The sequence below is a fragment of the Vipera berus genome (genome assembly GCF_964194415.1).
Source record: "Vipera berus genome assembly, chromosome: 1".
NCBI lineage: Eukaryota > Metazoa > Chordata > Lepidosauria > Squamata > Viperidae > Vipera > Vipera berus.
In genome coordinates, this window is record NC_138202.1 from 87,795,449 (window position 1) to 87,820,667 (window position 25,219).

At 41.6% G+C, this 25,219-nt stretch overlaps 1 protein-coding gene and 1 long non-coding RNA gene across 6 annotated transcripts in view; both read left to right on the forward strand.

The window, feature by feature from the left end:
* The window catches only part of LOC308659369 (7-dehydrocholesterol reductase-like), a 117,284-nt gene that overhangs the window by 54,141 nt on the left and 37,924 nt on the right, over window positions 1-25,219 (forward strand). The window contains exons 1-2 of one of the 5 annotated variants that reach the window (XM_081312916.1): window positions 20,151-20,165; window positions 22,765-22,822. The gene's annotated coding sequence lies outside the window, so the exon portion shown is untranslated. Of the gene's footprint in view, window positions 1-20,150; window positions 20,166-22,399; window positions 22,477-22,764; window positions 22,823-25,219 lie in introns of those variants that run through there. The other 4 variants (XM_081312915.1, XM_081312914.1, XM_081312917.1 and 1 more) reach the window with 4 other exon arrangements.
* LOC308672138 lies at window positions 1,816-8,488 on the forward strand. The gene is made up of 3 exons (XR_014027353.1): window positions 1,816-1,935; window positions 3,211-3,275; window positions 8,447-8,488. It is a non-coding gene; the product is annotated as an uncharacterized lncRNA (long non-coding RNA).

Genomic DNA, 25,219 nt, shown 5'->3' on the forward strand with positions numbered 1-25,219 from the left:
GCTGGTTTCTGAGGCTTTTGAAATAGTGTTGAAACAGCCAGCATCTGAAATAAAAGGAGGCATGGACAAAGTGTTTCGTGTGAATTCATGGATTGCCAGACAGAGGAAGTTGCCTAGAGATGTGGTGGTATATTTTGCAAAAAGGGAAACTAGAGATGAAGTTATACAAGCTGCTTATGATACTAAAGTTATGATTGCTAATCAAGAAGTTTTGGTCTTAAAAGAAATTCCTCCAAAGATTCTAAGGAGAAGGAAGGATTTTACATTTCTTGTGCAAGAGCTCAAGCAGCGAGATATAAGGTTCAGATGGGAGATCCCAGTGGGGTTGATGGTGACGCACGAAGGTAAAAAGTACCGTTTGATTACTGTGATGCAAGCGCGTGATTTCTACAATAATGTTTTAAATGCAACGCCATTAACACTTTTGGAAGCTGGAAAGGGATCTGGAGAAGGAGCGCATCAAGAGGCCGAAGATGGTCAGATAGAAGACAACGGTGTTGGAGGAGATCAAGATATAACCTCGTCGGATGAATCTATAAAACAGAGGGTGACGCGTGCTGCTGTAAAACGATCTAAGAAGAGAAAGTAGCAGGAATCGCAGAAGTCTTTGGAACTTTTACGATATAGTCAAGTAGTCAAGCAGGGGAGGGGGGAAAAGATTTGGGTGTAGACGCAATATATTTTTATATTTGGTGGTTTTGTGGAAAGGCTGAGCTTTTTTGGATTAAAGTTCAAGTTTTGTTTGCAATCTTTTTTTTTTTTTTCTTCTTTTTTCTTTTTTGTTGTGTTTGGAATAATTATAGATGTGGTACTGGAAGAGGAACGGTCGATTACAGAAGAGTTGACTTTAAAGTTTTTTTGATTTGGGATCCTTGGTTAATTTGGAAAATTATTTGTAAGAATGTTATATCATGGAATGGATAAAATGGATGGAGTTTATTTAGGATAAGTATAGGGTTGAGAAGGGTTTTTTTTTTTCTTTTTCCTTTTTTTTTGTCTTTAATATATGTTTAATACTATTAAGGTTTGTTCCATTCTATATAAGCTAGAGAGTGTCCTTTTCATATTCTAGTTTTTTTTATATATATATTTAATATTGTTAAGGTTTGTTTTATCCTATATAAGCTAGAGAGTGATGGATTTTAGAATTTATAGTTGTTAGTATATGGTTGCTTAGGTTTGCTTTTTTTTATATATATATACCTTGTATTCAGCTCTGGGAAGTAGGGGGGGGAGGGGGGGAGGTAGGGGGGGGAGGAGGGAGGGGGGAGGAGGGGAGGTAGGGGGGGAGGAGGGAGGGGGAAGGGGTTTTTTTTAAAGGAAAATTGTATTTTAAAACTTTTCAATTAAAAAAAAAAAAAAAAATTCTGCCACCACCTTTGCTGCCTCCTCCCCAGCTGGACCCAGCAAGCTCTCTTTGGCAGATGAGAATCAGCTATTTTGCTGTACTCTCTGCATGCATCCCCTGGCTACACCCTTGCCCAGCTCCTGGATCATGGGCCAGTAGCAGGAGAAAGAAAGATACCTGGCTGGGAAAGGCAGGGGGCAGCAGGGTTTTGTGGCAGAGTGGAGGGCATTTATATTAGCTCAGACATATTTTGGTTACCATTGTTCCTTAATTAGGATATTTTTGCTTTTGTTAACTTGCACTCTCACTCTGAAGTTTAAATATAAATTCTGAAATTTAAAGCCCCCCGTTGACATGTATTAGTATTTCTTTTCCATTAGAAATAATGTTATTTTGTCTCGATAAGAAAATGTTTTAAAATTAAATGTGCTCTCTTTTTCTAGGCAAGGGCATTTATCTATGGCCATATTGTTGTTAAAATATGGAGCGGATCCAACTCTTATTGATGGAGGAGGATACAGCAGCCTGCATTTAGCTGTGCTTTTTAACACATGCCTATCATAGCTTACCTCATATCAAAGGGTCAGGTATGTGACTTTATACAGTGCTGTAATTAATCATGTAACAGGCATTAATACTTATGTGCCTTGGGTTCCATGAACATTGAATTTTATAACTGCACAGGTACAAAGATTTCTTGCATGTTTAGTTAATTAGGAATTTCCATTCCAAACAGCTGTTATTGGCATATACCAAAATTAAGAATGAAAAGAAATGGAATAAACAGAATACAGTGTCAGCAGTACAGGTAGTTTCTGACTTACATCTATTTGAGCCTAACATTTCCTTTGCTAAGCAAGACAGTTGAGTTTTGCCCCATTTTACCACCTTTGTTGCCACAGTTGTTAAGTAAATCAGTGTAGTTTTTTAAGTTAGCAACATAGTGCTTAAGTGAATCTGACTTACCCACTGACTTAATTTTGTCATAGATTCACAAAAGGTCATCACGTGACCCTGGGATACTACAGTAGTCATAAATCCATTATAGTTGCTAAGCATCTGAATTTTTATCATGTGACCGTGAGGAGGCCGCAGCTGTTTTTGAGTATGAAAAACTGTCATAAGTCACTTTTCAGTGTCATTGTAACTTCAAACAGTCACTAAACGAATGGCTGTAAGTTGAAGACTACATGTAATGGCACCATTGAGCAAGAGCGGATCCTAAATTTAGTATCTCCAATTCCTTCAGAACCAGGTGTTCACTTCTATACAGAGCTGCATCAGGAAAGCGGTGATCTGAATATTCGGGGAGAAGGTATTCCACAGGAGGAATTAAGGAATCTCTCTTGTGAGATCACCAAACTCCTTAGGCAGCTGTCCCCAATCTTTTTGGCACCAGGGACCTGGGGGAGGGGGGGGAGAATGGTTTCGGTTTTGTTTGCTTGCCCACCGCTCAACTCCAGCTGTGCAGCCCAGATCCTAATAGACACGGAATACCGGTTCGTGGTCCGGGGGTTTGTTCCCTGGCCTTAGGAGACAGGATCCTCAGGAGGATCTCTATCAAAGATCTTATATAGGCAGATTCATATTGGGATATTGGGAATGTCAGCCAGTATTATAATACTGAAAAATATTTTTAAAAGTTGACTCTTTAAAATCCTGCAAAGTTCTATGTTATGAGCCTATATTAAAATAAACTGCAAGGCACCTGGGCCATAATGAAAGTACTACTAAATTACAGATAGTTCTTGAAACGCAGGACATTAATTGAATTCATTGCATTTGCTATGGGTTTATGGCTTCAGTTTCTGGTTGGGTGGTTAATTCCATTTCCTGAAATGTTAATATTTTGTCATATTTAGAGTGTAAATACTACTGACCTCAGTGGATATACCCCTCTTATGCTTTCAGCCCACAAAGTAATTGGGTGAGTAATGATTGCTACTGCTCAATTCAGTGACAATGTCTAAGGGGAGAATACACAAAAGATAGTATTACTTTCAGGAAGGCAAAACAAGTTACATTATTTTTTACCAAAGCAGTTGTTCTCAGCTGTTTAATCCCTGAAAAAAAAAGTTTTATACAATACATAACTGAGCTACAATAGTATGACATTGAGGAAATAATCTATTTTTATTTCATTTTGATTGTTGTTGTTGTTGTTAGTTGCGAAGTCGTGTCCGACCTATCGCGACCCTATGGACAATGTTCCTCCAGGCCTTCCTGTCCTCTACCATCTTCTGGAGTCCATTTAAGCTCACGCCTACTGCTTCAGTGACTCCATCCAGCCACCTCATTCTCTGTCGTCCTCTTCTTCTATTACCCTCAATCTTTCCCAGCATTAGGCTCTTCTCCAGTGAGTCCTTCCTTCTCATTAGGTGGCCAAAGTATTTGAGTTTTAGCTTCAGGATCTGGCCTTCTAAAGAGCAGTCAGGGTTGATCACCTCTAGGACTGACCGGTTTGATCGCCTTACAGTCCAAGGGACTCGCAGGAGTCTTCTCCAGCACCATAGTTCAAAGGCCTCAATTCTTTGGCGCTCAGCCTTTCTTATGGTCCAACTTTCACTGCCATACATTGCAACTGGGAAGACCATAGCCTTGACTATACGCACTTTTGTTGACAGGGTGATGTCTCTGCTTTTTAGTGTGCTGTCTAGTTTTGCCATGGCTTTCCTTCCAAGGAGCAAGCGTCTTTTAATTTCTTTTAATTTTAATTTCTTGGCTAAAGTCCCCATCTGCAGTGATCTTGGAGCCCAGGAAAATAAAATCTGTCACTACCTCCATTTCTTCCCCATCTATTTGCCAGGAATTGAGAGGGCCAGATGCCATGATCTTGGTTTTCTTAAGGTTTAGTTTCAACCCAAGTTTTGCATTCTCCTTCTTCACTCGCAACAAGAGGCTCTTTAGTTCCTCTTCACTTTCTGCCATTAGAGTGGTATCATCTGCATATCTTAGGTTGTTGATGTTTTTCCGGCAATCTTAATTCCAACTTTTGATTCATCTAGCCCTGCCTTTCTCATGATGTGCTCTGCATATAAGTTAAATAGGCAAGGTGACAGTATACAGCCTTGCCGGACTCCTTTCCCAATTTTGAACCAATCAGTGGTTCCGTGTCCAGTTCTCACTGTTGCTTCTTGGCTCGCATATAGGTTTCTCAAGATACAAATAAGATGGTCTGGTATGTCCATCTGTTTAAGGACTTGCCACAGTTTGTTATGATCCCCACAATCAAAGGCTTTAGCATAGTCAATGAAGCAGAAGTAGATGTTTTTCTGGAACTCTCTAGCTTTCTCCACGATCCAGCGTATGTTAGCAATTTGATCTCTAGTTCCTCTGCCTCTTTGAAATCCTGCCTGTACTACTGGTAGTTCTCGATCCACATACTGCTGGAGCCTAGCTTGTAGGATTTTAAGCATAACTTTACTAGCATGAGAAATGAGTGCAATGGTGCGATAGTTTGAACATTCTTTGGCACTGCCTTTCTTTGGAATTGGAATGTAAACTGATCTTTTCCAATCCTGTGGCCACTGTTGAGTTTTCCAAATTTGCTGGCAAATTGAGTGTAGCACTTTTACTGCATCGTCTTTTAAGATTTTGAATAGCTCAGCTGGAATACTGTCACCTCCACTAGCTTTGTTGTTGCTCAGATTTTCTAAGGCCCACTTCACTTCACATTCTAGGATGTCTGGCTTGAGGTCATCTTTGGCTGCAGAGCATATAGTCAATCTGATTTCCGTGTTGACCGTCTGGTGATGTCCATGTGTAAAGCCGTCTCTTGGGTTGTTGGAAAAGAGTGTTTGCTATGACCATTGTATTCTCTTGACAAAATTCTATCAGCCTATGCCCTGCTTCATTTTGTACTCCAAGGCCAAACTTGCCTGTTATTCCAGTTATCTTTTGGCTTCCTACTTTAGCATTCCAATCCCCCATGACGATAAGGACATCATTTTTGGGTATTAGTTCTTTAAGGTGCTGTATGGCTTGATAGAACTGGTCAATTTCATCCTCTTCAGCACCGGAGGTTGGGGCATAGACTTGGACTACTGTGATATTGAATGGTTTGCCTTGGATTCGAACTGAGATCATTCTGTCATTTTGAGGATTGTATCCCAGTATTGCTTTTCCTACTCTTTTATTGACTATGAAGGCTACTCCATTTCTTCTGAGGGATTCTTGGCCGCAGTAGTATACCTGATGGTCATTTGAATTAAATTCACCCATTCCTGTCCATTTTAGTTCGCTGATACCTAAGATGTCGATGTTTAGTCTTGTCATCTCTTGTTTGACCGCGTCCAGCTTTTCTTGATTCATGTATCTTACATTCCCGGTTCCTATGGAGAAAAAATCTTTACAGCATCGGACTTTCCTTTCACCACCAGACATATCCACAGCTGAGCGTCCTTTCGGCTTTGGCCCAGTCACTTCATTCTTTCTGGCGCTACTAGTACTAGCCCTCTGCTCTTCCCCAGTAGTATATTGGACGCCTTCCGACCTGAGGGGCTCATCTTCCAGCGTCATATCGTTTTGCCTTTTAGTACTGTCCATAGGGTTTTCATGGCAAAGATGCTGGAGTGGGTTGCCATTTCCTTCTCCAGTGGATCACGTTTTGTCAGAACTCTCTGCTATGACCTTTCCGTCTTGGGTGGCCCTGCATGGCATAGCTCATAGCTTCATTGAATTATGCAAGCCCCTTCGCCACGACAAGGCAGTAATCCATGAAGGGGATTCATTTTGATAGGCTAATTCAAATTTCTTGTGTTTTTTTTTCTTGGTTAGTTTTCATATTTTTGGATGAAATTTAGAGTTTTGGAAACATCTTTGTAGGATAAAGTTTACAGTATAAAACCATTCTTCTACCTCATCCTAGAATATTATAATATTGAACTACTTTATTGAATCATTGCCTAAGCACTCTAGTCATTTTATAAATGCTTTACTTCCTTCAAATTGCTTTGTTATTACTGCATACCACAACCAGTCTTTAACTCTACATTCACACAACACAGTCCGTGATTCAAGCCTATTTACATCATTCTCCATAATCTATAAATGTAAACTGTACCAACTTTCTTACATTCACATATTCTCACTATCTTGCTGCAGAGCAAAATCTGGCCTGCTTTCTCCCTGGCAGGATTACATTTTCCAGGTTGTTTTCATTATCACCTCTTGTACCTTTGGAATCAAAATTCTGCCAATATCTTCTGCGGCAGTGTAGCTGACAGATCCCTTTAGCACCATAGTGAAAAAGCCCCACATAGTAGAACACATTGTGTGACTAGAACAACTCTTTCTGTTACCAACCAGGCAGGCTGCTCAGAAGGACAGGACGAGCTGTCTTAAAAAGTAAGTAAAAAAAAAGACAAAAGAAAAAGAAAGAGAGAGAAAAGAAAAAGAAAAAAGGAGGAAAGAATAAGAGAATAATACATATCCCTATTAAGCATATATTTATTTCCAGATTTTTTTGTGTTCTTTTTACCCCTAACTAAAGCTATGTTTAATCTTTACATGTTCCATTTAATAAATTTAATCATCTAATTATTTAAGTCTATTCAGAACATTTTTAGTTACCCTTTAGAATTTTCTTAAAATCAATTACATTTAAATATCTAAGGCATTCCCTTTATATTGGCCATCCCAAACAGTTTTATATTTCTCATATCAAAAAGCAGAATAAAAAAGAGAAAAGAACAAAATACTATCTTACTTGGGGGAATTCATCCCTCTTAAACTAAAGTCTTTCTATTTCTTCAATCATATTCAAACAAGTGTTTAATTTTTAAATATCCCCTCTGATATGCTCCATCATCTAATTCCTTAATTCTCACTTTAGCTCCCTTCTTTTGCCAAACATATTTCCCAATCAATATATTCCCTTGAATCAAAGAGTCTTTCCATAATCTTGTAAATGTTGTGGTAAATATAAGAGGCAAATCAAACATCCTATCTTTGTAAGAAGATTTTACCCGTTTAGATTCATTCATTAATGATTTCTCTCATCATCCCTTGTCTCCCCATTTCTTGTAGTGCTCCCAACTGCTCTGCAATCCATTTTGACAGGTTTTTTTCTTATCCTCAAATTTATTTTGTGGTCTTGAGAGTACAAGTTATCTTTTCCCTGTCCAATGTTTCTTGTAAGTCCTTCTCTGATTGAGTCTCCATCTCTAAGTTTCTTTCCACTAGTTTATATTCAATTGTCTGCTTTATATGATCTCTCTCTCTCTTTGTTTTCTGATCATTTATTTGTTGTGACATTAAATTGAAAATGCATTCATTTAAATTTTCAATTTCATTTTTAATTTCCTCATGGTTTGATATTAATGTCATTTGTATTTGTTGTAACATAACATACATTTCCTCCTGGAAAGTATTTATTTTTTCTTGATAAGTTCTTTCTGCAGGCCTCTGAGGCTCCCTAATGACCAAAAATCTTTTCTCTGCCAATTGCTTTAAAGCCACAATTTAAAAAGTATTTATACTCCAGGAAGGTCAATTTTTTCTAAATTTTGTAGTTTTCGCTTTGTAAATACACCACAGTGTTTTCTTTTCTATTACTAGCTCATAGCTTCATTGAATTACGCAAACCCCTTCGCCACGACAAGGCAGTAATACATGAATGCGTGGCAATGTTTAAGTCAATTTAAATATCCCTGTTGTGAAAGATAATGGGTTCATGTGTTGTTACTCAAAGAAAAAACACTTTTACCCAATTCTGAGTAATTTATGCAGACTTCAGCAGCCTTGCATTAGAGCAGGGGTCTCAAACTGCCAGCCCGCAGGCTGGTTGCATCACCCCAGCTCCGGAAATGCAAAAAATATTGTGATACATCATGACGTGGTGAGTTTGATACCCGTGCGTTAGAGGAAGAACATGTTAAGGCACTTCTAGCCTGGTGTGGAAAATTATTGGAGCATATGATGGTGATGTTGGGGTAAATATGGGCAAAGTACACTTCTGAGCTTGTTGCAGGGTTTGGTTCTCACATTAGCATATCCTGTTTGTAGAGATGGAGGTCAAGGATATGAAGGGACTGTGTGCAGAAAACTGCCTGCCTCAGTATCTTGTTTACCGCATGTCTATCTGCTCACTCCAATTAGCACCGCCAAGGACTGCCAGGAACCATCAAGATATGTGAGACTCTACCCTGGCTTGGATGTTCTTAAAGATTGACAAGGGAATACACCAATAAACAATGCTTTTGCTGTGTGCTCTTTCCTGCTTGTTAAAACTGTATAAAAGTAATAAATCTGCGTAGGCAGACAGACATTTTGGACACCCTGAGATGACTGGTTTCTGAATCCCACATCTGGTGCCCGAACAGGGACATCCCTCCAGGGGAGCAACTCCCAACATATTTACCTTTGTCTGGAATAGACCGCAAGGTGCACCTTCGTCCTACAGGACCCCTCAAAGGTAAGTATGGGTTGCAATCTATCTCACCAACAGCAACAGCATGTACAGGAACTTCGATTCCTGCTACAAAAGTCAGGGCTAACAACGCTTGAGGTGGAAATAAGGAAGCTGGTTGGAGAGATAGGGAAACATTGTCCTTGGTATCCAGAGCGCGGAACACTCCATTTACAGGACTGGGTAAAGATAGGGCATACTTTACCCTGGGCTCAAGTTCAGATATTACATCTATGGTTTTAATGCTGTCACGCAGTGGAAAAATTTGGCTCTGATTCTTTGGCAGGACAACAATTGGCCACAAAACCTCCACCTGATTACGATCAAATAAAATCCCCCCCCAAGTCATCTTTAATTGGACCTTCAGCTCCTCATGAAGAGGTTAATTCTTCTGCTTCTTCACAGCCATTGTATACCCTCATGAGGCAAATTTTAGAGGAACAATTAGTAAAAGGTGGGGGGAATGTAGAAGAAATTACTGACGGGTCTGGTCTCTTTGCTCCAGTTGATGCTCAGATTGTTTTACCAGCTGCCACTTTACAGGTTTCTTCTGAATGCACTTACCAAGCATTTGGAAAAGTGCCTTTTTCTAGCAAGCCTCATCAAGCCTTCTCTAACATCAGGCAAAAGGCTACTGAGCCGTATCCTGATTTTGTTAACAGATTACAGGAAATAGGAACAGCCTCTTATCAAACCAATTTATTGGCAGCTGCTTTATCGCAAGGCAGCAAGCCTCAAGGAAAGTGTTATAACGGTGGTAAACTCGGTCATTATAAAAGGGAATGTCAAAATCCAAGGAGGGGGGTATGTCTGCAGCATCCCGCAACCCTTGAATAGCTCTTTGGACTATTCAATTCCTTTTGTCAAAGGTGAGGACACCTCCCACTTCACACCTGCAAAAGACCCCAGGTTCAATATTCCTTTTAATCTTTCCCCACTGTCTTTTGAAGTTGGTGGGATAAATTGTAAGTAACCATAAATGTTCCCCTGTTAAGTATTTAGATTTAGATTAGGTTCGAATCTCAGAAGGGTATGGCTGACTGATGAGAACAAATAAGTATGAAATGCATATCAGTCTCCCTTAAACTCTTTGTTAGCAATCCAAAAAATTTACACACACACACACACACACACACACACACACACACACACACACACACACACACATATATATATATATATATATATATATATATATATGTATATATATATATATATATATATATATATATATATATATATATGTATGTATGTATGTATGTATGTATGTATGTATGTATGTATGTATACATACTAATATATAATCAGCCCAGGTTCGAATCTCAGATAAAGGGTATGACTGATTGATGAGAACATAAAGAGTTCGAAATGATCATCTCAGCCTCCCAAAATTCTTTATTAGCAATTTGAATAATTTGCACAAATAATGAGCTGTCATAAGTTGACTATATCCTGTGGATAAGCCTTGAGTCAGGCCAAAACAGGAATGAAAGAGTTAATTAGCAAGGTACATTAAAAAAAAAGCCTTGACAAATACTTAACACACATTTGCCTTGCCTTCTAGCTAATAAAAGAGAGAAAGAATCTGTGGCTCAGGAAGTTAAAACAACTGCCTAATATATAATCAGCCCAGGTTCGAATCTCAGATAAAGGGTATGACTGACTGATGAGAACATAAAGAGTTCGAAATGATCATCTCAGCCTCCCAAAATTCTTTACTAGCAATTTGAATAATTTGCACAAATAATGAGCTGTCATAAGTTGACTATATCCTGTGGATAAGCCTTGAGTCAGGCCAAAACAGGAATGATATATATGCCCCCATGTTTGGGGCCTAGCAAGGTAATCTAAATAGTTAACAAGCATTTAACACATATCTCCCTTGCTTCTCAGCTAACAAAGTGAGATAGAGCTTGTGGCCTAGAGGTTAAAACAACAGCTTAATGTGCAATCAGCCCAGGTTCGAATCTCAGAAGAATAGGGCTGACTGATGAAAACAAAGTCTCCCATTAATTCTTTGTTAGCAATCTAAAAAATTTACACAAATATGAGCTGTCACTGTTGTGACTACTGCCTGTGGATGGCCTTCGGTTAGGCCGAAACAGGAAATAAAGATTTGTCCCATGTTTGGGGCCTAGCAAGGTAATCTAAATAGTTAACAAGCATTTAACGTATATGTATATGTATATATGTATATGTATATATGTATATGTATATGTATATGTACATTTGTACATTTGGAACATTAAGCTTGGACTTGGAATGGTGAGAAAAATGGGAGATGGGTAAAGGGCCCTATAAAACCATGTTTGGTTGGAATCACCTCCTGATTTTTCTTGCTTCTTGCAGGACAAGCCATGTGTCTAAATGAATGTTGTTTTACTAGTATTTGTGTATATATGTCTGTCTATGTTGTTCTGTGTTATTCCAAGACTTGGAAGAGGGTTAAAACCCCCTCTAATAACAATAAACAAAAAGGCCTTATTTAAAAACAAACAAAAAGAGATTTGGAACAAGGAGCTCATTGGCTTGTGAACAGCTCCCTGAAATTATAATAATAGTGATTAGTTTGCCTGGAGAAAGTATGAAATGAAATTTTTGTATGTGAAATTGTTTATGCCGGCAGTTGGAATGGACATGAATGAGTTAATTTGCTGATGTGTAAATGTGTGTGTGTTAGCCCTCAAAACCCTACCACCCCCACCTCCATCCCAGGCTGTGAAAGGAACAGTAAATTGCTGATTTTATTGTTGTAAGTGTTTGCATGAGAAGAGTTTTATGGGGGATCTGTGAGTGAATTTATGGAAAATGCATGTGAAGGAGAGCAAGCTATTTTTTTTAGTAGTGAGATTTTTGTACAATTCCTTTTACCATTTCTTTTCCCCTCCAGTCTCTTTCTCCCCCACCTCCCCACTGTGTTACTTTAAGAGAGAGAGAGAGAGAAGAAGGGGGAGGGGCTAGTCATTTTAGCTGTGTTTTTTTTCTCTGCTTAGAATTCTGGTCTGAGGAAGGGGGGTGGATGTGAAATTTAATACCCACTCTTACAGTTTCAGCTTGCAGGTTTTTTTTCTGGAAAGAAGAGACAGTACTAGTTGGACAATTCTTTTTGAAATCTTTGAGTTTTAAAAGAAATTACGGTACTCTGCGTTGTTTTGTTTAGATTTGTAAGTTTTAACCTACTTGACGGAGGTTTGTTTCCATTTGATTGGAATCTGATTAAATTGGAATTTGACTAACTATATTGAAAGCAGTACTAAAGTTTAATATAAAACTGTTTCAGTAACTCAGAATATCTCATTCAGTTTGTTTATTTTTTTGTGGACTTGTTTTGTGTTTTCTTTTTTCTTTTTATGTTTTTGTTTCTGTGCAGGACACATTGATGGATGATATTTTAATTGGAGCCCAGAAAATACAGCCTAAATGGCTTTCAGAAATACAAAATGATTTAGGTGTCTATGGATTACAGATTGCCCCAGAAAAAATACAATTGCACTCTCCCTATCTTTATTTGGGTCATAAAATGTTGCAATCTTATTCTGTTCCAGCTTTTCCTCGCTTGAATTTATCCAAAGTTATTTTGCTGGTAGATTTACAGCAATTGCTGGGTACTCTTAATTGGGTTCACCCATATTTTTCCTTGCCTACACATTTACTTAGCCCCTTATTGGATTTATTGACCAAAGGAAAACAACCTGGAGATCTCATTGCAGTTTCCTCTGCAGTGCTCGCCACAGTTAACGATATCTTGAGTGTTCAGTTTGTGGATCGTATTCCTTATAGAGGTTGTCAGTTAACTCTTTTGGTGTTTCCTACTAGCAAGCTGCCTACGGGAGTATTAGCTGTAATAGAAGACAAAAAGGTATATTGTATTGAATGGCTTTATTTACCTCATACCACATCTCAAAATGTTTTGCCTTTTATCCAGGCAGTTGCTGAATTAATAACTTTAGGAAGCACTCGAGCTTGCTGCAGAAATGGGACCGATTTGATTAATATTGTTCTTCCTATTCCAAAATCTGACTTTCAATTTTATTTTCAGAATAATCTATCTCTTCAGTGTGCTTTAACTGACTATGTGGGCTGTATTGCATATCATTTGCCTAAAGATCCTCGGCTTGCGTGTTTAATGACTTCTTTTCCTGTCCGCCCATTGCTTTTGTCTTCTCCGCTTTTGCAAGCTCCAACTGTTTTTTCAGATGGAGGGTGAATGAGAGGAGCAATTGCTTACAAGGATTCTCATGATGATACATGGAAGGTGTCCTACATTGCAATACAGTCGTCCCCGCAATGCTCAGAATTGTCTGCTGCTATTTTAGCTTTTCATACCTTTTCTCAGCATCCTTTTAATTTAATTTCTGACTCTCTTTATGTGTGTCAACTTATTTTTAATCTTCCAGATGTTTACATTACACCCAGGATTGACTCCAATCTCATGGCTCTGTTTTTAACTTTGCAGCAATTACTACAAGACCGAAAGCATTTATACTTTGTTTCTCATATACGCAGTCACTCGTCTCTTCCTGGACCTCTTTCTGAAGGCAACAGTCATGCTGATGCTGCTGTTTATGTTTTACCCAGTTTGTTTTCAGATCCTTTCTTCAGTCACACTTTTTTTCATCAAAATGCCAGGGGGCTGGCACAAGCTTGCCATATTCCACTTGACCAAGCCAAGCAAATTGTTTCATCCTGTCCCCAATGTTCTGGGGCATCCCCCTTGGGGGACACGGAAGTTAATCCCCATGGTTTTGCCTCTAATCAACTATGGTAAATGGATGTTACCCATGTTCCCTCCTTGGCTCCCTGGAAGTATATTCATTTATCTATTGATACCTATTCAGGAGCACTTTGGGCCACACCTCAATGAGGGGAAACAGCTAATCATGTTATTTCTCATCTTTTTTCAGCCATTACAGCCTTTTTAAAAAGTGATAACGGCCCGGCCTATTCTTCATCAGCCTTTTTGCAATTTTGTACAACCTGGAATATTGTTCTTACTCATGGGCTACCCTACAATTCCACAGGTCAAGCCATTGTGGAACGTGCTAATCAGTCCCTTAAGGACTGTTTTCACAAACAAATAAAAAAGGAGGGATGGCGTGATACATGCAAGAACTATTTTTGATCATAGTTTAGTTTGGTTGGAGATTATTAAGATTAACAGAGATAGGCGCTTTTGGCGTGTAACTGAGAATTTGTTTGGAAATTAGAGAAAGGTGGGAGAATGCAAATAGCAGGTGAAAGTTTTTTTTTCTTTTCTTTTTTTTTGAAATTAATATGAATAAGGACTGGGATTAAGAAAATTTATTTTGAGTAAAGTTCTTTTTCTGTTTTCCTCTTTTTCTTTTTTCTTTTATTTGTAATATTAATATTGTTTGTATTCATTTTATATGAGCTAGAGAGAGATAGAATTTATAGTTTATTGTTGATAACATAGGGGTGTTTATGTTTGTTTTTCGATTTTATACCCTGTATTTAGCTCTGGGAAGTGGGGGGGGAGGAGGGAATAGGGAGGGTTGGATAGGGGTGGGGGAGGGGGGGATTAAAGTCAAAATGTATTGTAAAACTTTTTTTTAAAATAAAAAGGAGGGATTTCGGGTACCCAATTTGTCGTGGGTAACACAACAGGTTAAAAAAGTATTATTTACCTTAAAATCAATTGAATGTCTCCTTTCAAAATTCGACTGCTTATCAGAGACACTTTAAACAGAAAGCAAGCTTGCCTCCCCCTCTAGTATATTATTGGGCATTACCAGACAAAACATGGTTAGGGCCAGTCCCTCTGATTACTTGGGGAGGAGGATATGCTGCTGTGCTTGCTCCTACAGGACCCTTGTGGATTCCAGCAGGTTGCGTCCGCCCAGCTAAGGATGTTGTGGCACCAGTCCCCGAATCCAGTTCCAGAAAACTTCACTGACTTGAGCAGATTTCAATTAAATAAAAACTTTAACTATGGGACTATATCTAGTTGGGGGTTGACTGCCTATGATCCACCCCCTGATGCAATTGCTTTGCACACCTCAATAGTAGCAGTCCCTGAGAATATAACATGCGCAAAAATAGTTAATTGTACATCTTCAAGTAAAAAACCTCACTGTCTTCGTATTAGTTCACCTGTTTTAAATTGTACAGCTTTTGAGGAGGCTTCCTTTAATTTTGCTCATGTTTGGCTCCTGCAAGGATGGTTTTTTTACATGTGGTCAAGAAACTTTTAATTACATTCCTGCTAATATTAGTGAAACACAGTGTTGTCTCAGCCAGTTGACTCCTGTTTTGCTTTCCAAACAGCAAATTCACTCAAACCGTTCTCAACGTGGAGTCATGCTAGATAGCACTTGTGACTCTGAAACAGCTTTGCTTAATAAAGCAGAATATGTAGCATTGGCTATATCTATAGTGGGTGTGCCAGCGCTTGCTGCTCGCGCTCATCTTAACATTAATGCTGTTGCGTGTAATTTGGCAAAAACAATTAATGCTACTTCTATAGCTATTTCAACAATCAACCACAAGCTGCAAGCTTTGTGAAAAGCTATTTTACAAAATCACACTGCTATTGATTATTTGCTTCTGTGCCAGCATTTGGGTTGTGAAAGTTTTGAAGGAATGTGTTGTTTTAACATTTCAGATGAATCATGAACCATCCAGCACAAGCTCAATATTTTACACAATTTGGCCTCTGATTTGAAAATTGATACTTTAGGACAGGGGTGTCAAACTCAATTTCATTGAGGGCCACATCAGCATTATGGTTGCCCTCAGGGGGCCGGGTGCGTGTGGACGGGTGGATGTGGCCGGGTGGGCATGGCCAAGTGGGCATGGCTGGGTGGGTGTGACCAAGTGGGTGTGGCCGGGTGGGCGTGGCCAGCTCAATGCTGCTCACTCAGCGCAGCTTACTCGAAATGAAAGAAAGTTGGCAGCAGTGCCCCTGAGGGGCAGGCAGGGTGGCAAAAACAGTTTTTAGCGCTCAGCTCTACTATACCCGCAAATCAAGCAATCGCACCAGGGTTACCCTTGTAGGTAGGTGCACTTGGAGCAGGCAGAGTGCCACTCAACCTGGTTCCCAGAGGGCCAACTTCCTGCTTCGGCCTCGAGGCCCCCGAAAAAGCCCTAGTGGGGCGGGGCCGGATATTGGCTCATTGCAGGCACCCCGATGAGCATTGCATAGCCGTAAGATAGGTAGTCCTCGTTTAGCAACAGTACAGTTACAACAGTGGTGACAAAGTAACTTTGCAGCCAATCCTTGCATTTAGAACTTTTTCACGTTTGTGTGGCAAATGGCAGCTGAAGTAAGATCCTAAGTCAGTTGCAGTTTCACTGAGTGACTGCATTGCTTAACAACCGAGTGGCTGGTCCCAATTTTGTTTGGTAAATGAGAACTACCTGTATTTCTATGTCCTTTTTGGTGGGGTAGAGGTTTCAAATTCAGGAAACCTTCCTAAAAAAGGACCAGAGACTTACTTTCCCCAGGCTAGGAGTGCCCCTGAAGTACACACACTTGAACAGCAGTTCAACACATAATCTCACTTCTGTACCCATGCCAGCTTTTCAAAACCACACCGGCAGTAGGAGATCCCACTTCAGTTTCCATTTTACAGCTTTACCCTGTGCAGCAGAAACCCAGCAGCTGCAAAATTACCCATAACACAGCCTGGAATTAAAGGATTCTGCCCTCGGCAGCGATAGGCAGTTGAAGCAATCAGTGAAGTTCTTCCATAATTTTATGTTATACCGCCATTTACCACAAATTTTGAGTGGGGCTTCTAGTTCCAACAAAATGGGCTGACTCAGGAAGATCTCTCGTGACTTCAGGCATATGCTCGGAATCTCATTTTCTGTGAGCTGAACATTCTTGCCTGGATGTGATCCTTGCACTTCAAGTGCCCGGCACAGGAGCCCATGCATGAAAGAAACCCGGCAGAGGAGCCGGAGCGGCTCCGCTGCTGGGGGTGTGTCTCAGCCAGGGCCTTGCAGGATCCGGGCCAGGCGCCTCTGCTTGCCCTCAGCCGCTCTGGCTCCTCTGCCAGGCTTCTTTCACGCACGGGCTCCTCTGCCAGGCTTGTTTCACGTGTGAGCTACTTTGCCTGGCGCTGCTGGGGGCGCATCTCGGCCGGGCCTTGCAAGATCCGGGCTGGGTGCCTCTGCTCGCCCTCAGCAGTGACTGGCAAAGTAGCTCGCACACAAAACAAGCCCAGCAGAGGAGCTGGAGCGGCTTCGCTGCTGGGGGCGCGTCTCAGCCGGGGCATTGCAGGATCCGGGCCGGGCGCCTCTGCTCACCCTCAGCAGCGCCCAGCAAAGGAGCCTGAAGTAGCCGAAGGACCACTCGGGACGACAGGCTAGTTAATTAAAGAGTTTATTTAGAGCAAGGCAAACAGAGAATAACATCGCCGGCTTTTATAGCCGGCAGCTGTCAGCGAGGGCCAATCAGGAGTGTTCATTTTGGCGCCGCGTCAATCCGGACCAATCCGCGTCGTCTTCTCTTGACAGCTTAGGCTTCCGCATGGTCCGGTGTTTTGACAGCCGCGAGCTGTCAGCGGCGGCGCCTGCGCTGTACGGGGGAACTTTGACAGCTGTCAAAGTTCCCGCGTGTTCTTCTGTCAGATTTGCTTTTCCTCACGTATACTGTTTAAATCACATCTAACTCAACTGTTTACATATATAATACAGAGCCCATGCATGAAAGAAGCCTGGCAGAGGAGCCATCTGTGGCTCTTTCTCTGGCCGCCTCAAGTCTGCCTTCCTGCCTGGGCACCTCTCCCCCTCACCGGCTGGGTGTTGCTCATCCTCCCCCCAGCGTCCCACCTCACTTCCTCCTACCTCCTCCTCCTCCACTTTTTTTTTGGAGCTGCAGGAGACTAATGAGCTGCAAATGGTGCTGGGCTCCAACAGCCCACGTGCACTTGCCTCCTACTGAGCAAGTGCTCAGCCGGGCCGGCGCCGAGGTGGTGGGGGCCGGACCTTTGTAATTTCTGGGAGAGTTGTGCGGGCCAGATTCAATCATGTGGCGGGCCATTTGTGGCCTGTGGACCTTGTGTTTGACATGTCTGCTTTAGGATCTTGGTGGGAAAGCCTTTGGGCTTGGCTACCCACAGGTTTATTGGGAAATATCCTACATTATTTAGTCATTATTTGTGCTATTTTGATTGGTGGGTGCTGTTTTGTTCAGTGTCTTCCTTCCTTATGCAACATATGTATCACAGCTTTTTGCCCTAAACCCCCTCCCACACTGCCACAGGTTCACGTATATGCCCTGTATAAGCAATTGCAAAGATTTTCCTCTCCTGGTTATGACCCTTTCATTAACTCTTTTTAGAAAACCTTGGCTAACAAAAAAGAAAGTGTACTTAAATAACTTCTGAGAATGTCCACTTATGGCATGTTAATTGTTTGTGGAAGGCCTATCTGTGTAATGCTATATAGTAGAATCCACGAAGGCTGGAGAAGGAAGATAAACTATGAGGAAGGGTTCCTGAAGAAAAGAAACAAATACTTCCCAAAAGGGGACTCCTTTGCTAGATGACCCATGTGTAAAAGTGGAGGATTCTTTTGATTCTCACCTACCTTCAGGAGCCTTATCAATGTTTCCACAATACATTTAGTTTAATTAGAGTTTACTTCTCTTCTCAGCTCATCCAATACACTGAATCCTAAACAAACAAAATGGACTGGATTTACACAGTGCACTAAGCCCCAGCCTGTCCATGTTTAACACTAATAAAATTTAGTATACTGTACAAATGCAACTGCTGAATCATTAAATCAAAAAGGAGTCCCTGTGGATTTTACTCTGCTAGTCATTGCCGACTAAAGGGAGCGATGTTTATCTCCATTTCAAGGCCATTGAGCTGTCATTTCCATGGTCGTGGCCAACATGAGGTCACGGAGCACTGTTACCTTCCCACCATAGTGGTAGCTATTTATCTACTTGCATTTGCATGCTTTCAAACTGCTAGGTTGGCGGAAACCAGACGAAGGACGGGAGCTCATCCCATCACATGATGATCGGGTATGAACATGGGCTGCCAGCTGTCCAGCTGACAAGCCCAGTATTTTAATTTGCTGAGCCCTGCACCAACCAAATCTTTAAATGCCTTGGTTTATATAAAGATAGCTGCACAGTAGTGGCATGGCAGCCTTGTCTGCATGGTGCAGAAAGCAATCACATGCATAGGGGTACCAAAGGCTAGTATGAACACATAAGCTGGGCCAGTCTTGATCTGGTAAATGGCTAGACATGTGCATCAAATATTCTATGGAAGACTGTTGAATCAGAATCACAGGATCCAATGTTTCAATAGCTATGTATAAATTTCCTGCCATCTTCCCATTCCACGGTGCAAGAAAAATACAAGGAAACTGGCCAGTATAAAAACATTTGATAGCCTTCTTAAGGCAGCAGCTGCCAGATTCACACATCTAAGGAGAATCTCAGAGGAAAAGGATCAGGAAAGCCTCTAAGAACAGGACAAAGCACAAGAACAGGAATCCTCCTGGACTGATGGTGGAAAAAAGAAATGACAATACACTACCTGAATTCCACATCACCCAGGTTAAATCGCCCACATTGTGCTTAGAGTGACAATAGGCCCCATCTGTATAAATGCAACTATGTCAGGCATACATAGGTATAATAGGGTGATGAGATTAAAGCAAGGGTGAGCAACTTGTGGCCCCCAAGCTCCCTTTGTGCCGTGTTGCTTTCTGACTGTGCCTACTGAAAACTGAAAGCATAATTTCCTGCCTTTTGAAGTAGGAAATGGATGGAAACAGATGCCCCACATAGGCATACTATAGATAAAAAGGATAAAACCTCTAAAACTCCTTCCAAGATCTTGGCACTTGTGTAATGTGAATCCCATCCACTTGTGGCCTTTAACTTTTCTCTCCCAAGCTGTTACCGTAAGTGTGACTTTGGTGCCTTTGACCAGTTAAAATTGGCCTCTCCTTGGAACTGTGCTCAAGATGTCATGGCAAAGATGGTTTAGGAGGAGAGATTTGAAAGAATTAAGAAAAGTGTCCTCAAAGAGGCATTCTTAGAGATAGTTCCAGAGGCTGCAAGGGGAAAAATTAAGCTCAAAATTTCTGTTGCTAAGTGAGACAATTATTAAGTGTATTTTGTCCCTTTTTATGACTTTTCTTGCCATGGTTGTTAAGTAAATCACTGCAGTTGTTAAGTTGGTAATATGGTTGATAAGCGAATATGGCTTCCCCATTGACTTTGCTTGTCAAAAGTGATCACATTTGATAGCCTTCTTAAGGCAGCAGCTGCCAGATTCACACATCTAAGGAGAATCTCAGAGGAAAAGGATCAGGAAAGCCTCTAAGAACAGGACAAAGCACAAGAACAGGAATCCTCCTGGACTGATGGTGGAAAAAAGAAATGACAATACACTACCTGAATTCCACATCACCCAGGTTAAATCGCCCACATTGTTCTTAGAGTGACAATAGGCCCCATCTGTATAAATGCAACTATGTCAGGCATACATGGGTATAATAGGGTGATGAGATTAAAGCAAGGGTGAGCAACTTGTGGCCCCCAAGCTCCCTTTGTGCCGTGTTGCTTTCTGACTGTGCCTACTGAAAACTGAAAGCATAATTTCCTGCCTTTTGAAGTAGGAAATGGATGGAAACAGATGCCCCACATAGGCATACTATAGATAAAAAGGATAAAACCTCTAAAACTCCTTCCAAGATCTTGGCACTTGTGTAATGTGAATCCCATCCACTTGTGGCCTTTAACTTTTCTCTCCCAAGCTGTTACCGTAAGTGTGACTTTGGTGCCTTTGACCAGTTAAAATTGGCCTCTCCTTGGAACTGTGCTCAAGATGTCATGGCAAAGATGGTTTAGGAGGAGAGATTTGAAAGAATTAAGAAAAGTGTCCTCAAAGAGGCATTCTTAGAGATAGTTCCAGAGGCTGCAAGGGGAAAAATTAAGCTCAAAATTTCTGTTGCTAAGTGAGACAATTATTAAGTGTATTTTGTCCCTTTTTATGACTTTTCTTGCCATGGTTGTTAAGTAAATCACTGCAGTTGTTAAGTTGGTAATATGGTTGATAAGCGAATATGGCTTCCCCATTGACTTTGCTTGTCAAAAGTGATCACATGACTCTAGGACACTACAACCAACATAAATATGAGTCAGTTGCCAAGCAGCTTAATTTTGATCATGTGACCATGGAGATGCTGCAACAGTCATAAGTGTAAAAAACAGTCATGGTCACTTTTGTCAGTACCATTGTAACTTCAAACAGTCACTAAATGAATTTTGAATTACAGAATTACAATTTTGTTGTAAGTCGAGGACTACCTATATAACTTTAGGGGAGTCACATGATATTTACAGCATTTTGCATCTCTTGATTCTGTTCCTGCTAGTATGAAAATAGTACAGATAAAATACAGATATCCAAACCCTTTACTTTTTGTGAGCCCATCCCTGATGCTGTTTTCCCTGGATTTTATCATAGTTAAACAACCCACAACGTTTACTTGCTCAGTGGAAGAGAAAGAGAGTGCCATCATCTATTTACAGCTAATACAGTTATAGGCATAACATTTGCACTATTCCAGGATCACCTCCATGCCTGTGATCAAATGGCATTTTCCCTTTTTAGCAACTGAGGTGACTTACTTCTGGCTTAGAAGTAGTGTAACTAAAGCCGTTATGAGGGTCATTTTCCATCTGCATATTGCAGGAATTGCATGGAACATTGGGGTTGGCCACATTCCCATTGTTGAGAATTTCAGACTTCTGGATACTGAGCCATGGTATTATGCCATGTTTTTATTTTAGCATTCATCACTGAATAAAATTGTGAGCAGAGGATGTCATTTTAAGAATAGCACTAGCACCTAGACCAGGGGTAGGCAACCTCGGTGTTGCCTACCCCTGACCTAGACTCATTTACCACTTTGTAGTTCTTTACAGCCCTCTCTAAGTGGTTTACGGAGTCAGCATATTGCCCCTGACAATCTGGATCTTGTTCTTTAGAACTATGGCAAATAGAGTGTATTCACATATTATCAAATGATACTTATCAAATTAACTCTTTTTCTGGGTTCTAACAATAAGATAATTCATAAATTAATCAAATAAGTTGGATCTACATAACATAAGAGTCCACAAAAGCACCACCCAAGGCTAATACTAACTGAATGTAATATACCCAACTGTATCTACTAAGGTTTTAATCACATTAGTATCTTATTTTTATTACTGGCCATTCTCCCCCATTAGTACAGTATTTTAGTCATAGGTTCCTTCCTAACCTGTGAGTTGTACATTTCATCACAGTTAATAGCCATTGAGAAAACCCTTATCCTCCATGGTTTTGTCTCATTCCTTTAAAGCAGCAGTCCCCAACCTTTCTGGATTTGTGGACTGGAGGGGGATGGTGAAGAGGGTATGGTGGCAAGCGCAGCTCCATTTGCGCAAGTGGTGGGGAGGGAATGAGCCAAAACAGCACAGCACAGGACTTGCCATGAGAAGGTCCTCAGGAGCTGCAGGACAACTGGGGCGAGGCAAAGGCACCAGGATCAGCACTTGCAGCTCACCCAGAAGAGAAAGGAGGAGGAGGGGACGGAGACAGGAGAGGCTATAAAAGGAGACAGTTTGGGTGGGAGAGGGAGAAGAAAAAAAAGACGCAGCCTTGGGAAGAGGAGTCAGCTGGAAAAGCCTCCAGAGACAGAAAAGACAAGCCACTGAGGGAACTATCTTAAAAAGGTACATTCCCATTTAAGAATTAGCTACTCGCTAGAAAGGAAAGGAAAGCCCCTTCATGGATTACTGCCTTGTCGTGGCGAAGGGGCTTGCGTAATTCAATGAAGCTATGAGCTATGCCGTGCAGGGCCACCCAAGACGGACAGATCATAGCAGAGAGTTCTGACAAAACGTGATCCACTGGAGAAGGAAATGGCAACCCACTCCAGTATCTTTGCCATGAAAACCCTATGGACAGTACTAAAAGGCATTGGATTTGGATTTCTCTCATTAATTCTTCTTCCTTCTCAGGAAGTGATTAGAACTTCCAGGATTAGTGAAGGTTTGCCTTTGCCTGTGAAGCATAGAAGTCAGTTTGCTTTCTCTGGCAATGATATTGCAAGACTATTTGTGTCCCTTACATGCTATTCAGATTGTGTCAAAGTCTGTAAATTATATTTGTTATTTCTATCTTTATTTATTATGTGCATTTTTTCACATAGTTTACTGGCTCACTGATTTACTAGTACTATTCTAGACCCTTCAAAGGAATCTTATAGCTTTTTTTGTGATATTCAAAAATTGGATCCTTTTGAAAACTCAACATTAGTATTCAGCTCAAGACTCATTTCTAAATTTGTATACAACCAGTACCAACCACTACCAACAGTAGATCGTAGGTGATTAGGAACATCACCATTTCAGAGTGTGGTAGACGGATAATGTTCATTCATGTGTAAATGAAAAACTAATAAACTTTGGACTGCAACCCAGCCTCCTTTTCATGGCAAGCTCTGAAAATGATTAGATATTATTGTCGTTCATAAATCTTTTACTAGAGAAGGGAAGCACATCATTGGGTGCAATTCTTTAAGTGGAAATAGTATAGCTGGCAGAAATCTCATCAGTGATTCTTGTTTGTGGTTGGATAGAAGGATCTTTCCCTTCATGGATTACTGCCTTGTCATGGCGAAGGGGCTTGTGTAATTCAATGAAGCTATGAGCTATGCCATGCAGGGCCACCCAAGACGTAAAGGTCATAGCAGAGAGTTCTGACAAAACGTGATCCACTGGAGAAGGAAATGGCAACCCACTCCAGCATCTTTGCCATGAAAACCCTATGGACAGTACTAAAAGGCAAAATGATATGATGCTGGAAGATGAGCCCCTCAGGTCAGAAGGCATCCAATATGCTACTGGGGAAGAGCAGAGGGCTAGTATTAGTAGCGCCAGAAAGAATGAAGCAACTGGGCCAAAGCCGAAAGGACGCTCAGCTGTGGATGTGTCTGGTGGTGAAAGCAAAGTCCGATGCTGTAAAGATTTTTTCTCCATAGGAACCTGGAATTTAAGATCCATGAATTAAGGAAAGCTGGATGTGGTCAAACAAGAGATGACAAGACTGAACATCGACATCTTAGGTATCAGCAGACTAAAATGGACAGGAATGGGTGAATTTAATTCAGATGACCATCAGGTATACTACTGCGGGCAAGAATCCCTCAGAAGAAATGGAGTAACCTTCATAGTCAATAAAAGAATAGGAAAAGCAATACTGGGATACAATCCTCAAAATGACAGAATGATCTCAGTTCGAATCCAAGGCAAAACATTCAATATCACAGTAGTCCAAGTCTATGCCCCAACCACCAGTGCTGAAGAGGATGAAATTGACCAGTTCTATGAAGGTTGGTGATTGAGTTCCCCAGATTTATAATTCTGGGTGACTTCAATCTGCCATCCCTGGGGGGATCATCTGAGTTAGCTCGGGAGTTCATGGCTTCCATGATGGCCAAGGACCTGACGCAAGTAATTCAGGGCCCGACTCATGGGGGGTCACACGCTCGATTTGATTTTTCTATCTGGCTGGTGGTTGGATGATCTGGGTGGGGGCTCTCCAATTGTTACGCCCCTGTCATGGACCGATCATCATCTCCTGCGGCTGGTCTTCCATTTTGCCAATCCCCGTCGTGGGGCTGTTGAACCAACTAGATGGTTCCGCCCCAGGCACCTAATGGACCCTGAGTGGTTCCAAGCGGCCCTTGGGTCCCCACCTGCCGCCTTAGTTCACAGCTCGGCCGAGGCCCTAGTGGAAGCCTGGGAAAAGGCAGCCACTGAGGCACTCGACCAAGTTCTACCCATGCGGCCCCTGACCCGGTGCAGATCCCAGTGGGCTCCGTGGTTTTCCGCGGAGCTCCGGGAGATGAAGCATCGGAGACGGGGCCTAGAGAGCTGTTGGAGGTCCAGCTGGTCTGAATCCGACTGATTGCGACTAAGGTCCTTCACTAGGTCTTATCTCGCGGCGATGAGGACAGCGAGGTCAAACTACTTTGCTGCCCTCATCGCATCTGCAGATAATTGCCCAGCCGCCCTGTTTAGGGTGACTCGCTCCCTCCTGAATCAGGAGGTGAGGGAGGAGCCCTTGCAGGGTCGTGCCGAGGAGTTTAGCCAGCATCTGTCGGACAAAATCGCTCGGATCCGGACCGGTTTGGCCTCCGACTGGGCAGAGTCTGACGGTGAGAACATGGGTGGTCTTGTCGATGTCATCTGGGAGGAGTTTGACCCTGTGACTCCGGAAGAGGTGGACAGGATTATGGGGAGGCTGAGCTCCACCACGTGTTTATTGGACCCGTGCCCCTCCTGGCTGGTTTATTTGGCTCGGGAGGGGACACGAGGCTGGCTCCAGGCAGTGATAACTGCTTCTCTGAATGAGGGTAGTTTTCCCGCCGTCTTGAAGGAGGCAGTGGTGAGACCCCTCCTCAAGAAGCCT